General features: G+C 36.0%; 1 protein-coding gene and 1 non-coding gene across 3 annotated transcripts in view; one reads left to right on the top strand and one right to left on the bottom strand.

The window, feature by feature from the left end:
* CSRNP3 (cysteine and serine rich nuclear protein 3) overlaps window positions 1-18,311 on the top strand; it is a 219,154-nt gene that overhangs the window by 75,931 nt on the left and 124,912 nt on the right. Inside the window, exon 1 of one of the 2 annotated variants that reach the window (XM_060177782.1) lies at window positions 11,556-11,624. The exons of the other annotated variant lie outside the window; for it this stretch is intronic. The gene's annotated coding sequence lies outside the window, so the exon portion shown is untranslated. Of the gene's footprint in view, window positions 1-11,555; window positions 11,625-18,311 lie in introns of those variants that run through there. 2 annotated transcript variants of the gene reach the window in all.
* On the bottom strand, window positions 10,685-10,789 carry LOC132534503 (U6 spliceosomal RNA). The gene has a single exon (XR_009546211.1). It is a non-coding gene; the product is annotated as a U6 spliceosomal RNA (small nuclear RNA).

Genomic DNA, 18,311 nt, shown 5'->3' with positions numbered 1-18,311 from the left:
GCCTGAAAATCTCCCTAGTCCTTTGCTTTGGTGCATTACACCAAACCTAGGCCAAGTTCTACTTTATGTTTCCTGTTTTTGTTCTTATTTCTCAGCTTCCGTCCATGAGGGAGCCTATCCCATATTCATCCTTCTCTTTCTGGCTTATCTCACTTCACATAATTCCTTCAAGCTCCATCCAAGAAGAGGTAAAGAAGGTGAATTCATCATTCTTAATAGCTGAGTAGTTTTTTATTGTGTATATAGACCACAACTTTCTTAGCCATTGATCTGTTGTTGGACACCTGGGTTACTTCCAGGTTTTGGCTATTACAAATTGTGTTGATCTGAACATAGGTATACACAGATCTTTTTGGATGGGTGTGTATTGTTCCTTAGGATATGTACCCAGGAGAGGAATTGCTAGGTCATAGAGTCGGTTCATTTCTATCCTTCTGAGAGTTCTCCAGACTGCTATCAATAGGGCTGGTCCAATTTATATTCCCACTAACAGTGCAGAAGGGCTGGTTCTCTTACCCCTCCAACCTCTCCAGCGTTTGTTCTTACTATCCTTTCTAAGACCAGATGAGGTCAGGCTTGTCCAGGGTGGTGTGGCCATAGGTGTTACCATCCTTTCTTTTTTCTTTTTTTTTAAATTATTTTATTTTTATTTACTGGATAGTGACAGAGAGAAATTGAGAGCAGAGGGGTGAAAGAGAGACACCTGCAGCCCTTCTTCACCCATTGTGAAGCCTTTCCCCCTGCAGGTGGGGACCTGGGGCTTGAACCCAGCTCCTTGCTCACTGTAATGTGTGCGCTTAAGCAGGTGCACCACCGTCAGGCCCTATTACTATCCTTTCTGATGCATAATATTCTCACAGTAGTGAAGTAGTATCTTATTGTTACATTTCTTTTTAAGACAGGCAGAGAGAGAGAGGTATCATATCACCAAAGCTTTCTTCAGCGTGGTGGATACTGGACTCTAATTTGGGCTGCACACATGGCAAAGCAGCCCACTATCCGAGTGAATCATTTTGATAGAGCAATGGATTTACATTTTTAAGTTATTAAAATCTTATAGTGTCGCATATCAATAAAATTTGATTAATATACAGTGCATGAAAAGGAAAAAAAATAAAAAGGTTTCATTCAAAAAGCCCAAGACTTACAGTAGAAACTTCTGGGCTCCTGATTTATAGTACAGTTTCTGAGGGTAAAACAAAAGAGAGATTGGGAGCACTTGTGGGGGGGTACTGACCTTGACTACAGAAACTGATATTTTATCTTGTGAAACTTGGACACAAGGTGAGAGGAACATGTTTGTAGGTTCTAGAGGAGAAAGAAGGAAGAGCTTCCACCACTCCCATATATACTATTGAATCCTATCTATCATGACATTCTAGAGGACAAAAACTGTCATATTCACCTCTCTCACACAGCTTTGAGCACTATGCCATTCTTTCAGAGGCACTTACTAAATATTTAATGGAGTACCAGGTGAAACTCTATTATAAGCACATTCTGCCCTTAGGGCCTTGCATTTAATTCTTCTCCTATCTGTGCCCACATATATTAGAGTTTGATATTATGCTTAGAGATAAGAAGAAAATGGAATTCGGCCTCTTAGTTAATTTCCATGCCACTAAATTAAGTCAATAAAATAAAAAAAGTTAATTTTCCTGTTACAATTGGCCTAGTTTTCCCTTTTTTCAGTGAATAATTCTATAAATCACTAAGAGTGGTTGAGAGTAAATACTATACAAATATAAGTTGCTAACAAAAAAATCTCTGACTACTGGCAATAAAAAAAGGAAATAGACTCAAGAGTTGAAAAGTTAATGGTGAGGGTAAAGCTAAGACAAAGTAGAAGATATGAAAAGCCTGGGTTACTTAATTTAGATAGTATGATTGGTTTTAAGAGTTGGGATTTTAATGTACTTAGAGATATTGCATTCATTTTTTATAAATTATAGTTTTTCATACATTGATATTTGTACTGCAAAATAATTACATGAGACAGAATTCCTATTGTCTTGTAATTGTTCGTATGAACATTGCTAACCTGACACGAAAAATATTTAAATTCGTAATTTATGATCAAGAACTATTTGAAAGCCCAAATTTGATGCCCCAATTTGAGAATAACTTTTAGTTTGGCTTAAATACACACACACACACACACAGACACACACACACACACACACACACACACACACACACGCACAACCCCCCACATTTATATCAATATACATATATTCACCCCAATCACTCAAATCACCAGATAGCTCTTATTTACTAAAAAAAAAAAGTATAATACCATGAATCATAATAATAATACTTTTGGAAATTAAAAAATGTGTCATACTAACCCACTACTTATAAACTTACACAACATTGTAAACTTATATAAGCAGCAAATTTAATTAAAATTAAATTTGAACTAAAGTTAAAAATGTAGAAGTATGCATAAATCATGTTCATGAGTTTTTACCTGTTAATCTACTGTGAATACAAAATTTAATTTTGCATGCACTCAGTAAGCAGTGCTTTTAGTTTGTCCAATAAATCTTTACATCCCTCAAGGAGATATACGCGGTGGCCTACAATGATATTCATCCTGGTATGATCACCCTTGACATTAATCTCTAGTAAGGATTGCATACTCTAAAAACTTCTCTAACATGACAGAAGATACTATTAGTAAGCTCAGTGATAGAAAATATGCTAGCAACTTGGTTATAAAAGGCTCATCTCTACTTCTGTGCCTCGGCATTTACTCTACAAATATTTCTACTATAATTTGCTGTTGGAGATGGGGGGAATATGCACAGAACTGGTAAAAATAAAGATATTTTGTCTGTTAGATGATCTGGGAATTGAAATTATGGGAAAGTTAGTTTTTTCTTTGGTTTTACTAGTTTCAATGTACTTTGACTCCGCCGCTTTCTTCAATGAATCACTATGCTATCAGGGAAAAAAAAAACTTTTTGAAGGAAAGAGAAACAATGATAAAAATATAATCAGTTCATCTGAACTTATGAAAGTGTATCTTCAAAATCATTTGTTCGAAAGATATTAAACTCCTCATAGATAAATGCTAGAGTAAATAGGGTTTGCTAAAAGTGATCTTTTACTAAGTATCTTTATTTTATGGAGCATTTAGGGAAAGACAGGATAACACCAAAACTTCCCCCAGTGTGGTAGTGGCTCAAATTTGAACCTGGGTTGCATGAATGGCAAAGCAGACATACATTCCAGGTAAGTTATTTTGCTGACCTTGAACATTATTTCAATATATTAGAACAAGATAAGCATTTGAAAGCAGTTTTTTTTTTTTCCTCCAATGAGCAAAACAGTATTAGCAGACTCACCTTTGGAAAGAGACCCAGAGTCACGAAAAGGGATTTAATAAAACCAATAATTGTTCTAATGAGAAAAATCAGATTCAATTGTTACCACTTAGATGTCATACATTCGAATTGAAGGGAATTGTAATATAGACAAGATATGTATAACTGCAAATAGTAAGACTTCAAATTTGCATTTTAATTCATCTTCCTAGTCTCCTACCACTCTATATATACATAATGTATATGTACTATATTTTAAATATTTATTACTTTTTATTTTTTATGTATTTTAATTATTAATGTTTTATTTATTTATTACTATATAGAGATAGAGAAATTGAGAGGGGAAGATAAAGAGGGAAAGAGGTAAAGAGACATCTGTAGCCCTGATTCAACACTCATGAAGCTTTCCCCCTGCAGGTGGGGACAAGGGGCTTGAATCTGGATCCTTGTGCACTGTAATGTGCCTGCTTAACCAAGTGCGCCACCACCTGGCTCCTACTTATTACTTTTTAAATTTTGGATAGAGGCAGAGAGAAATTGAGAGAGAAAGGGAGACAGAGAGACACGAGCAGCAATGCTTCACTGCTTATAATATTTCCTCCTTCAAGTAGGAACCAGGGGCTTTGAACCCAGGTCCTTGCACACTGTAGTATGTGTGCTCAACATGATGCCCCTGTAATATACTTATTAATGAATTGGGGAATTTTTATTCAATATTAATCCAAGGATACACTGATGTTCTATTCCTTTTTTTCAGGGGGTTCACAGACTCCTTTATTGTTTTACTTAAAATTTTTCTCCATTGTTATGAATTTCTTTCCTATACTTTAAAAAATTTAAAGATTTCTATTTAAAATGCCAATTTAGATACTGTCCCTAAAAGCAGAACTAAACTCTCATTCTGTAAAACCATTTTAAAAAATGGCTCATGGTGCTTGCCCATGTAGTTAAGAGAATCAGATAGCTACCATCCTTTATTAATACTCCTTTACATAGCCTTGTTTGAACAATCCTTAGCTGTGGATATGTGTTTTTTTTTCCAGTTAAGTTATTTTAATTTTAAAATATGTGATACTTTCAAAAATTTTGTGTTGTGGTAAATTGGCTTCCAAGATCATACTTGTTTTAAAAGTACAAATTCTTATCTCTTGGAAATGTGTTGCTATACTTCAGACCTCCTCTCACCAAAACACCAATATCTCTCAACCAAAGTCTACAGGAACCTTTCCACCCTACAGGATCTAGTCAAAGCTAAACTTAACTCTTTTCCTGCTTCTACTATCAACTCCTCCCCATACTTGACCCAACGCTTTATGCTATCCTTTCTACCCTGAAGACACCTTGTTCTCACTAAGTGATTACCTGTGAAGAGAACAACACAATAATTAGGGGCCAAAGGGCTATTAAACAACAAAGCTCTTTATTATATATTTTACTTCCCTACACAACTAGTTGTGAAATGCACATTTGTACGTAAGCCAGACTTTTTGTGTTTGACTCTTTCTTTTTACATACTTGGCTTAGAGATCTTTAGTCGTGACCAATCTGTAATCTCTTTAAACTGCTTCGGTAGTGTTTTTGATATACTTTGGCACACTAACATTTAAACATTTTAGGGTCAAAAATTTTATGTTTATTTATTAGTGCTAACTAACTTCCACCAGAGCTTTTTGAACCTGTATAGCTTCACTGATCCTGGCAGACTTCTTTTCTTTTCTTTCCTTTTACTTCCTTTTCTTTTCTTTTCTTTTCTCGTATATATTCTCTTACTTAATTTTATTTATTTATTTGCCTCCAGGGTTATCACTGAGACTAGGTGCCTGCAATGTGAATCCTCTGCTCCTGGAAGCTATTTTTTTTTTCCTTTTGTTGCCCAGGTTGTTTATCGTTGTTGTTGTAGGATAGGACAGAGAGAAATCGAGAGAGGAGGGGAAGACAGAAAAGGGGAGAAAAAAAGGTAGACACCTGCAAACCAGCTTCACTGCTTGTGAAGCAACCCCCGCCCCCTGCAGGTGGGGAGCCGGGGCTTGAACCGGGATCCTTGTTCAAGTCCTTGTGATTTGCGCCACCTGGGCTTAACCCGCTGCACCACTGCCCAGCCCCCTTTTCTTTCTTTTCTTCTTTTTTTAAAACTTTCAATATGAAATATTGATAGATATAGATAGATAGACAGACAGACAGACAGATATGATAAATAGGGATAAAATTAAGAGAAGGAAATCTACCACAGCACCACTCTAGCACCTGTGAGCATTTTCTTTCTGTGGTGGTTGGGGACTTGAACCAAGAATACATGGTAAAGTATGCAATCTACCAGGTATACCATCTTCCAGCTCCTACAATTTTTATGTACTTATAGCTGCCCACATTCGCATAGTACATTTATGTACTAACATAACATAACGAAACATCCCTTTAAGTACTACCCATTCATCTAGCATATAGAAGGAAATACTTTAACTTCTCATATTAGTTAATAAGGACTATCGCTTCTCAAATACAGTTCTGCATTTAAATAAAAAGCTAGAGTACTTGAGTGAAAAGAACATTACTCTATGCTAAGAAAGTGGCCACTTGAAATAGGCATGCCTTATTTTTCCATAAGCGAAACTGGATAAAACTTTAAGTGGTCCTTCTACCTTTCATGACTACTTAAAGATGAAAAGGAGATGATTAAAACATCTCTGGAGCAAATTTAAATCCATCAGAGGTTGAACTACCTCAGGGTAGTTCAAAATCCCTAAAAGGTCATATAAAGGAGAACTCATGCAGGAGAATTGCTAAAATCTTTAGTCTTTCTCCCCAACAGTAACAGTAATGTCTTACTTTTCTAATTCAGTAACAGTTCTTCTGTTTGTTCTATGCTCTTGAGATTCTACAAAAAAAAAAAAAAAAGTTATTTTAATTTTGGCAATGTATGTACTGAATCCAAAAATGGACTTATCATTTGGATTTTATTCAATCTTGCAAATCCTACAGAATTACATTTTCCCCCTTCTACTAGGAACCTAATGTAATGTTTATGAAATTTGTTGTGACTCCTGACACACTGTAATCTCTTCAGGCCTAAAAAATTCTCTACAATAAAACCAAACTGTTACCATTTTCCATAACACAGTATGTCTTTTTGCCTCAAGAGGAAAGAATAATTTCGATAGACAAACATTTAGGAAGGAGTTTCTACTTTTTATATTTTTAACATGATTTATTTTATTTATTGCATATGAGAGAGTTTCACATGAAGCAATGGTAGGAGAGGGAGAGATAGAAAAAGAGTACCTGAGTCCTGCTCTATAGAGTTCATGTAGGGATTGAACTGAGAACCTCAGGTGTGAAAGTTGGATGCTCTACCAGTTGAGACATTTCCCAATGGTGGGAGGTGGCAGGGTGGGGTGGGTTAGGTGGTGGTGCAGCTGGTTAAGCACACCTAGTAGTTGAGATATTTCCCAAACTACTCTAAATGCTTTTCTTTTTCTGATTGACTGTTATAGGTTTGATAATAGGAAAGAATGTGAAGGGAAAGTATTGTCTTTATCAATCAATGTTTTAATTAGTACTTCTTATGTTAATGACAGTTTAAGTCCAGTGACTTCAATGTTGGGTAAATGTGAATAAAGAACCCTTTTATATGTAATATGAATACAAGGACATTATAGTCTATCTAAATTAGTTTTGTTTAACACATTGCCATGAACTGACAGAAACCTGTTGACAGAAATAGTATTCTTAAAGGGGCTTGTACTTTCAGCATTGTTATTCAAAATGCAAAAATATCTGTGAAGAACCATTAGCAAAGCCTGACCACACATTGTAGTGTGTGGTACTCCAAAAGAAATTTACCTTTAGATGTCCATAGGTGTGTGGATTTATTTCTGGGCTTTCAATTCTGTTCCACTGGTCTGTGTGCCTATTTTTGTTGAGTACCATGCTGTCTTGATGATGATGACTTTATAATATAGTTTAAGGTCTGGGAGTGTGATGCCTCTATTTCTGTTTCTTTTCCTCAAGATGGTTTGGCAATTCTAGGTGTTTTCAGGTTCCAGATAAATGACTGTAGTGTTTGTTCTACTCTCTTAAAGAAGCTTGGTGGAACTTTGATGGGTATTGCATTAAATCTGTATATGGCTCTGCGGAGAATATTCATTTTGATGATATTTATTCTTCCAATCCATGAGCATGGGATATCTTTCCATTTCTTGGTATCAGTTTCTATTTCCTTGAGTAGCGACTCATAGTTTTCAGCATACAAGTCTTTCACTTCTTTGGTCAACTTTATTCCTAGGTATTTTATTGATTTTGCTAAAACAGTAAATGGGAGTGATTTCTGGATGTCTTCTTCTTCAGATTTAGTGTTTGCATAAAGAAATGCCACTGACTTTTGTACATTGATTTTGTAGCCTGATACCTTGCTATATTGCCTAATAACTTCCAGTAGTTTTCTGCTGGATTCTTTAGGTTTTCTATGTATACTAACATATCATCTGCAAATAGTGAGAGCTTGACTTCTTCCCTTCCAATCTGTATTCCTTTGATTTCTTTCTCTTGCCTGATTGCTATGGCAAGAACTTCCAATACTATGTTGAAGAGTAATGGTGACAGTGGACAGCCCTGTCTAGTCCCTGATCTGAGGGGGAATGCTTTCAGCTTCTGTCCATTGAGTATGATGTTGGCTGTAGGTTTGCTATATACAGACTCCACTATCTTGAGGAATTTCCCATCTATTCCCATTTTTTGTAGAGTTTTGAGCATGAATGGGTGTTGGATTTTGTCAAAGGCTTTCTCTACATCTATTGACATAATCATGTGGTTTTTGGCTTTCCTTTAATTGATGTGGTGAATGACATTGATTGACTTATGGATGTTGAATCAGCTTTTAGCCCCAGTGATAGCCCTAGAGGAGAAAAAGAAAATAAATAAATAAATCAGATGCCCATCTTACTGTCAATATTGTTCAATGGACTAAAAATGAGCTTTGAGCCTAAACCCTAAACTCTTCTGTCTACAATCAGAGATGGACTAGTAAATACAAATTAAAAGTTGTTTCTCAAATTGCTGCTTGGAAAAATTATGCTATGATAGGTCATTTTAAAATATAAGTACCATAACAACATGACAGAAACCATTGAATGTGTGTTTAGGTTCCCAAATCTTAAGCATTACATCTCTCTGTGATAGAAAAAAGGCAAGAGTCTTAATAGATTTGTACACTGTTCAAACATAAGAAAGAATTAATATAAAAACACTAATACTTCCTGAGTTACATTCTTTCACCTCTTATTCTTCTACTTTTTTCTGCTGATGAATTTTATCTGGAGCTATATAATTCCCAGTAGTAAAAATATATATTTTCTGGTTTTCCACCACAGATTATAGGGAGTCTAGCAGATAATATGTCATAAAACATCAATCCCATCCTATGTGTAAAGAGTGCAGGAGTCAGTCAGTTCTCTTAATATCTAAATGACTAATGCTATAATAATTAGAATTATTTAAATACTATTATTATTTAATAAAGATTTTATTTCATTATTCATAAATTTCAGTGTATAATTCTTTTTTAATTTCTTTATTGGGAAATTAATGTTTTACATTCTATAGTAAATACAATAGTTTGTGCATGCATAACATTTCCCTGTTTTCCATATAACAATACAACCCTCACTAGGTCTTCTGTCATCATTTTTGGACCTGTATTCTGCCCCACCCACCCACAATATGACAATTCCAGTTCAGGTTCTACTTGTGTTTTCTCTTCTGATCTTGTTTTTCAACTTCTGCCTGAGTGTGAGATGATCCCAAATTCATCCTTCTGTTTCTGACTAATTTCACTTAACATGATTTTTTTCAAGTTCCATCCAAGATGGGATGAAAATGGTTAAGTCACCATTTTTAATAGCTGAATAGTATTCCATAGTGTATATATACCATAACATGTTCAGCTACTCTTCTGTTGTTGGACACCTCGGTTGCTTCCAGGTTTTGGCTATTACAAATTGTGCTGCCAAGAACATATGTGTACACAGATCCTTTTGGATGAGTGTGTTGGATTCCTTAGGATATATCCTCTTAGGAGAGGAATTGCAAGATCATAGGGTAGATCAATTTCTAGCCTTCTGAGAGTTCTTCAGACTGCTCTCCACAGAGGTTGGACCAATTGACATTCCCACCAGCAGTACAGGAGGGTTCCTTTGACCCCACACCCTCTCCAGCATTTGCTGCTGTTACCTTTTCTGATGTATGACATTCTCACAGAAGTGAAGTGGTATCTCATTGTTGTCTTTATTTGCATTTCTCTGACAATCAAAGACTTGGAGCATTTTTCATGTGTTTCTCAGCCTTTTGGATCCCTTCTGTGGTGAATATCCTGTCTATGTCCTTTCCCCATTTTTGGATGGAGTTACTTGTTTTCTTGTGGTTGAGTTTGGCAAGCTTTTCATATATTTTAGTTATTAGCCTCTTGTCTGATATATGGCATGTAAAGATCTTCTCCCATTCTGTGAGGGGTATCTTGGTTTGGGTAGTGGTTGTTTCTTTTGCTGTGCAGAAGCTTTTTAATTTGATGCAGTCCCATAGGTTTATGCTTGCCTTAGTCTTCTTTGTAATTGGATTCATTTCATTGAAGATGTCTTTAAAATTTATGCAGAAAAAAGTTCAGCCAATTTTTCCTCTAAGTATATGATAGTTTCTGGTCTAACATCCAAGTCCTTGATCCACTTGGAATTTACTTTTGTATTTGGCAATATATAGTGGTTCAGTTTCACTCTTCTGCATGTTTCAACCCATTTTATCCCAACACCATTTGTTGAAGAGACTCTGCTTTCCCCATTTAATAGTCTGGGCACCTTTGTCAAAGATTAGATGTCCATACGTGTGGGGGCTTACTTCTGGGGTCTCAATTCTATTCCACTGGTCAGTGTGCCTATTCATGTTCTGGTACCAAGTAGTTTTGATGACACTGGCCCTATAATACAATTTGAAATCTGGGAGTGTGATGCCTCCAGTTCTGATCTTTTTTCTCAATATAGTTTTGGTAATTCTAGGTCTTTTCTGGTTCCAGATAAACATTTGTAGCATTTGTTCTATTCTCCTAAAAAATGTAGTTGGGATCTTGATGGGGATAGCATTAAATTTGTAGATGGCTCTGGGTAGTATATTCATTTTGATGATGTTAATTCTTCCAACCCATGAACATGCAATATCTTTCCACTTCTTTGTGTCTTTTTCAATTTCTTTGAGTAGTGACTCAATTTTCAGTATATAAGTCTTTCACTTCTTGGTTAGGTTTACTCCTAGGTATTTAATTGTTTTTGTTGCTATAGTAAAAGGAATTGATTTCTGGATTTCACCTTGTAAAAAATATGGGACGCTTCACAAATTTGCATGTCATACTTACAAAGGGGCCATGCTAATCTCTGTATCGTTCCAATTTTTAGTATATGTGCTGCTGAAGCAAGCACTCAGTGTTATAATTCTAACTATCAAATTTAACATTGTATTAGTAATATATATTAGCAACTTTCGTTACCTCCACGTGGCCCAACCTGCCTCTCTAGCACCCAACTCTGAGGTGCCAGCGCAAATAAAGATTTGTGTTTCCTCTTCGCTCCGGACCCCTCCTCTCTCTCTTCTCCGTGGCCCACGCACAACAACATCTGGCGCCCAACGTGGTTTTATAGTTTTATTTTTTCACAAATAATTTATGCCAATGTATGTTTAAAATTTTGAGTCACTGTGTATACATTGCTTGAAACACACAATCTGCAAATTCCTCTTCAATCTTCCTTCATACATACAGTTGTAATCATATTAGTTTATATTCTGTATAAATATTTACAGAAATACTGTATAACTATAATGTAGCAAACATATGTAGACAATTTGAAATTTAGCTTCATTGTGAAATCATTGGGCAAGAGCAAAATTATAATACTAAGTATTGTCTCGAACATTCAAATTGTATCTTCCACAGATGACTATTAATAGTTAAAGAGCCAAAGATCCAAAACAGGGTATGACTATCAAAGTGTAGCAATGCTGTATACCCACACTTGTCAACTCAGTTAACAGGGTCATGGTATTCAGATAAACAGGATATACAAACAAACTTAATCCTACACTTAATTTGCTACTAAATAATTAATTTCTATAATACTTAGTTTCTTGATACTATAATTAAAAAGGAAGTCCGTATCAAACTTTCTAATATACTAGTTTATTTTCCAATCTAGTTGCGTTTCTTCAATGGTATCATGTGAAAAGGACATTGTCAATTTGCCTGACTACCAAAATAAGGTAACTTCATCTTCAAAAATGAAGATACACACACACACACACACACACACACACACACACACACACACTGTGATAATATGTGTACGTAGAAATCATACACTGGTATAATAAGTTTGTGTAATTTCCTGCCTTTCATAAATAAAAATTAAAGCCAAGCATATTTGAATCATGGTTTTATGTAATAGTATCCTTTGATAAAAATAGACATGAATAATGAATATAAAATGGGTAGCTGACTATCTAAACCAGAAAGAAAAATGCATGCCTCATATCAAAGAAGCCAGCCACTAACATTAAGAGCAAGCTACAGGATTATGCTCATTAAAATATTTGCCTAAAGGAGAAATCTAATTTGCTTCTTATAGTTCTCCATGCTGCATGATTAATATAAAGAATGGAGGAGGATTTTGTTATCAGGACTGTGATTTTAATTTACACAGAACACTTTCATATACTTTTTCCTACATGACCACCAAAATTAAATTGAGTTGGTAGTATTTCAGATTTGGTGTTTGTTTCAAAAGGTCACCACCTTGTCTTTGTTTTAACCTTTCAGTTCATTGAGAGAATTACTATACTGTTAAAGTAAAATGTGGGGGTTGGGAGGTGGCACACCCAGTTCAATGCACACATTTTCATATGCAAGACCTGACTTGAGCCCTGAAGGAGGGAGGGTTCAGGAGCAGTCAAGCAGACCTGTCTTCAGGTATCTACCTTTCTTTCTCCTTCTCTATCTCTCCTTCCTTCTTAATTTCTCTTTGTCCTATCTAGTAGAATAGAAAGAAAAAAAAAAGAGGAAAAAATGCCCCTGAATTCAGGAGATCTGTAATCCAGTTCTGAGCCCTAATGATCACCCTGGTGGATGTATATATCTGTGATGAAAGCAGGCCTGTATCTGGGTCAAAAAAAAAAAAATTTGCCTCCAGGGTTATTGGTGGGGCTTGGTGCCTGCACCTCGAATCTCTTGGAGGCTATTTCCCCCTTTTGTTGCCCTTTTGTTTCATAGCTGTTGTGGTTATTATTATTGTTATTAATGTCATTATTGTTTGTTGGACAGGACAAAGAGAAATCGAGAGAGAGAAGGGGAAGACAGAGAGGGAGAGAAAATGATAGACACCTGCAGACCTGTTTCACCAGTTGCAAGGAGACCCCCCCCCCTGCAGGTGGGGAGCCAGGGGCTGGAACCAAGATCCTTATGCTGGTCCTTGTACTTTGCTCCATGTGTGCTTAACCCGCTGCGCTATCACCTGGCCCCCTGGGCAATAGACTTTTGTCTGTTAGCTTCTTTAACAGTCATTTAGAGATCAAGATGGCACCTTATTATTATTTTTTTCCTTTGTTGGGAGATTAATGTTTTACAGTTGACAATAAATAATAGTCTGTACATGTATAACATTTCCCAGTTTTCCACATAACAATACAAACCTCACCAGGTCCTCTGCCATCATGTTCCAGGACCTGAACCCTCCCCTACACCCACCCCAAGAGTCTTTTACTTTGGTGCAATACACCAACTCCAGTCCAAGTTCTGCTTAGTGTTTTCTTTTCTGATCTGATTTGGTTTTCAGTTGCCTATGAGTGAGATCATCTCTTTCTGAATGATTTCACTTAACATGATTCAAGTTCCATCTAAGACGGGCTGAAAATGGTAAAATCACCATTTTAAATAGTTGAGTAGTATTCCATTGTGTGTGTATATATATATATACCACAATTTGTTCAACCACTCATTTGTTGTTGGACACCTGGGTTGTTTCCAGGTTCTGGGTTGCTTCCAGGTTTTGGCTATTACAAATAGGTGCTTCTCTGAACATGGCTGGTGCCTGGTGGGCCTTCAGTGTTTACTCTTAACGGAATTCATATCTAAACATTCTCTGGCATTTCTAACTTATCAGCCATATTTTCTCCCAACATTAACAAATGTGTATTTAGGATTTCATTCTCTTACCTTCTGCCTACATATATATTGATTTATTTCCTTATTGATTTCTTCTTCATCCTTTGGGTTGTCACTGTCTTTATCTAGAGCTTTTTAACTACTTTTCCTAGAATATCTCACTGTTCTCATTTGTTTTCTCTTCTTTCAGGCCCCATCTCTAATTTGTTCTCCATAATTATGTAATAAAACACTGCTACAATCATGCCACTTAAATACACTCTATTGGTATAAACTAACCAGAATTCTAAATGAACAACCCATCAACATCAACTAGGCAGATTATTTTATAGAGAAAGTTTTAGTACCCTTCATACATAACATTGGTCATATTTTAGAATCTGTATATACTCTATCACTTCTTTCCAAAATTATTCTCATTTTAGAAGATGAATTACTGTACTCAGATGTACTGCCTATGCCATGTGAACATCACCATGACTACATTAGGTGTCATGCTCCCAGTGTTGCTAATACATTAAAGCTGTAGTTTCAGATACTATCGCTTATCAAATTGTCAAGACACTTAATTGTTTTATGCTCAGTTATCTCATATATAAAATAAAGAGTGGAAAAGTACTTGCCTCTTAGGCTTGTAGCAATAGTTCTGTGAGTTAATTTGCATGTAAACCACCCTGTCTTAGTGCCTATTAACAACTGGCTATTTTTGAACAATGTTATTTAGTATTGGCTTTATGCTCACATATATTTTCCAAGTATATAGTTTATTTCATTGTGCTGTAGCTATTCTTTTATATACTTCTAACTCTAGATGTTGATCCACTTGGCTTATAGAAAGTGACACATTCATTTCATTCAACTGTTAGAGCACCAACACAATTTCTGAGCAAATACTACTCAGGGAATGTAAAATGAAATGTATAAACATGGATGAGTGACGTCAGGTGAATATATCAGAATGATTTCTTTATATTACTGTTCATAATTCAAAGTAGATTAAATTTATTAACCAAGTATTTTTGGATTTTAGTTGGTGAAATAAAATATAGAAAGTCCTCATGTCTTATGACTTGATCTCAAAAAGCAGTGACATAGACCTTCCATTGACATGGAAAGGTATAACTTTCCCACAGACATGCAAAAAAACCCCACAGGTTTTATGGAAGTATTCATGGTGTGGTGTTTTTCAACTAACTTCATTTATGTTTGACTTTAGTTTATGTTGTTTACTCCATATGTCACTTTGTCCCAGATTAGACTTCTAATTCAATATATGAAGAAATCATTATGATCAACTTTTGTCAATAAGAAACAAAGGTATCCATGCCAGTAAGATTTGCCATGTTAGTGACCTAGAATTGAGCCCAAGGTCTACTTCATTAAAGGGAGTGTAGAGAAAAAAACTATATTTTTAAAACTTATTATAGAAACAAGTAGAGAGAGAGAGGGAAAGAGAGAGAGAGAGTAGAGAGAGAGAGAGAGAGGAGAGAGAGAGAGAGAGGAGAGAGAGAGAGAAATTGAACACAACACTGAAGTTTCCCTCAATACAATAGAGGCTGGGCTCCAACCAGGTTGCCACTTCTTTTCTTTTTTTCCCCTTGTGTTGATAAACAGAGATAAATTGAGATGGGAGGGAGACATACAGGGAGAAAGAGACCTGCCACACTGCTTCACTGCTTGCAGGTGGGACTAGGCTTTTGAACCTTGATCCTTGGACAAAGTAACATATACATTCAACCAGCTGCACCACTGCCCAGCCCCTCTTTTTTTTTCCTCATTTTTTTTTCTGAAAATAGAGGATGAAAAACAGGGAGAGACATGATAGTGATGCTTCACATCTCGTGAAACTTCTCTTTTGCTTGATGTTCCCATGTGTGGTCCAGGGGGCCTGATCCCATTCCCTTGGCATGGCAAAATGTTCACTCTATTGGGTGAGCGATGTCCTGAATCCTTTTAGTTTATATTTTTAAATTAAATAAATAATTTTTTTTTTGCCTTCGGAGTTATTACTGGGGCTCGTGTCTGTACTACGAATCCACTGCTCCTGGAGGCCATTTTTTCCCATTTTGTTGCCCTTGTTGTTGTTGCCCTAGTTGTTGTTATTGTTGTCATTGATGTTGTTGCTCTTGGATAGGACAGAGAGAAATCAGGAGAGGAGAGGAGAGAGAGCCGGGAGCTTAAACTGGGATCCTTAGGCGGTGCTTGTGTTTCTTGCCATGTGAGCTTATCCCGATGCTCTACTGCCTATGTTTCCAGGATCCTTATGCTGGTCCTTGCGCTTTGCGGCATGTGTGCTTAACCTGCTGCGCTACCGCCAGACTCCCTGTTAGTTAAATTCTTGCCTATGTTTCTGGAATTTCACACATTGGAATTCACATTTCACACCTTGGAATTCCCTTTACTTTCACCTGCTTGCTCATTAGTTCCAGATCCCCATTCCTGCAACATATTTGCCTCATATAACTTAGTCCTCTCTTGAAGTAGAAATCTCCCAAATTTTTCAGTTTATCTTTTCTAACCCTCCAACATCAATAGTGCATCCATTTTATTGAACAAAAAAGCTAAAAATTTCTTTGATGATGTATATCAAACTGTCCTTCATTTACTTTTAGGTTTACTATCAGAGTATCACAATTAATGTGTTCACATTAAAATTTGCTGAGTAATTGCTTTAGTACTTAGTGGTTTAAAAGAACAATCATTTTTACTATATCTTATGAGTGCTATAGGAATTTCTTAAGAATCTAAGAATAACTTAGCTTGGTGATTTTTTTTTTCTACAGTGACAACTAGGATCACTTCTTGGTGCCCAGCTGGTGGATGGGTACATTTGGAGTGATTACAGATTTCAGTTAGCAATTATGGATAAAATGCTGAGTGAGTTCATTTGGAACTATTAAAAAATGACTATATGTATGTATTTTTGTTTTTACGATGATAATCTCAAAAAAGTCAGTTTTCTGATATGGCAGCTCAAGACAAGACTCCAGGGGAAAGTTTTATCAGAGACTCAATTAAAAGATGCAAGATTTCTTTTAATGTATCTTTGGCATTTTCTTACTATCGCTTCTCCAGCTTCTATTGATTAAACAAATTACTAATACCAGACAAAGAAGAGGAAATACGTTTTATTGCTCTTGATGAAAATAATGGTAGAATTTTTGGCCATCTTATATTTTTAAAATTTGATAAATGGTTTCATATTACAGTAATGACTTTAGGAAGCAATAATGAACTATTTATTGTTTATAAAATGCATCTTAAGGTTACAAACTACTCAGCTTTTCAAAAATATTGTCCTACTTTCTTTACCACTTTCCTTTAATATACTCAGAATTTAATTCTTCTTTTATCTATAAAGAAGACTATTCTTCAAGGAAACTGTGTGTTTCATTTTTATATTGTCAGCAACTATCTCAGAAGTTGGTACATGATAACCTCTCAAATAAATGTTATTGAATTGAATTGAATTAGTCTTGGATTTTGTGGTTGACATAGCCAACTTATTGACTTCTTTGTATATGTTGTGAAGGAAGATTAAATGTAGCAAGAAAATCCAGCCGGATCATGGGTAGATAAATCCCACAGGAGACGCTGGTATATATAGCAATTGCAGTAATACGGTTCCAGGAAACACAAGTGGTAATATCAGTAAATCTTGCCCATCTTCCTTCATGCAGTAGAGTTTCTGCAGCCCCTTGAGTATGTTTATGCCCAAACTCCTGCATGTGCTTAATAACAAACATTTGCGATTACTAATGACAAACTTTAGTCATTTTGAAGCTACATGGAAGCAGAGGTTTTTATTTTAATTTTTTTCTTTGCCTCCAGGGTTATTGCTGGGGCTCAGTGTTTGCACTACGAATCCACTGCTCCTGGAGGCTATTTTTTCCCTTTTGCTGCCCTTGTTTATTTTGTTGTTGTTGTTATTATTGTTGTTATTATTGGATAGGACAGAGAGAAATAGAGAGAGGACGGAAGACAAGAGGGGGAGAGAAAGACACCTGCAAACCTGCTTCACCGCTTTTGAGGTGACCCTCCTGCAGATGAGAATCCAGGAGCTCGAACCGGGATCTTTATATCAGTCCTTGCACTTGGCGCCATGTGCGCTTAACCTGCTGTGCTAGCGCTGGACCCCCCAGAGTTACTTTATATGCTTTTTTTTTTGTCATTAGTGAAAGATCAAGTTAACAAGAGTTCATAATAAGCATATATATATTTCCAATAACCACTCTAAATATAACATGGTAAATTAAAATGGTATTTCTATCTTACTGTATGTCTTATTAAGATAATTATTTAAAAATTCCTTTAAACAATTGCACCTAGTTCTCTTTTCATTTTTTTTAAAACATCAGTTCACAATAACTGGCAGTAGCCAATTTAGAGAATCTAGAGAATATAAAAATCATATATTTCCATATTGTTGTTGTTGTTATTGTTGTTGTTGGTTAAGACAGAGAAGGCGAAGACAGAGAGAAGGACAGAAAGACACCTGCAGACCTGCTTCACCGCCTGTGAGGCTACCCTCATGGGGAACCAGGGGCTAGAACCGGATCCTTCCGCTGATCCTAGCGCTTGGTGCCATGTGCACTTAACCTGTTGTGCTACTGCCCGACCCCCTTACAAAAGCTTTTCTATTGCAGTTTGATAGACTTGACAACTAATGCATATAATGCTAGAATTACTCACCAAAGTCATTGTAAAGCTAGTAGGATTATTATTATTGATACTGTTTTCTATTTCTGTCATACTTCCCATACTATTTTTTTTTAAAGATTAGCTACTCT

The sequence above is a fragment of the Erinaceus europaeus genome, chromosome 18 (genome assembly GCF_950295315.1).
Source record: "Erinaceus europaeus chromosome 18, mEriEur2.1, whole genome shotgun sequence".
NCBI lineage: Eukaryota > Metazoa > Chordata > Mammalia > Eulipotyphla > Erinaceidae > Erinaceus > Erinaceus europaeus.
This window is presented reverse-complemented; position numbering and strand designations above follow the sequence as displayed.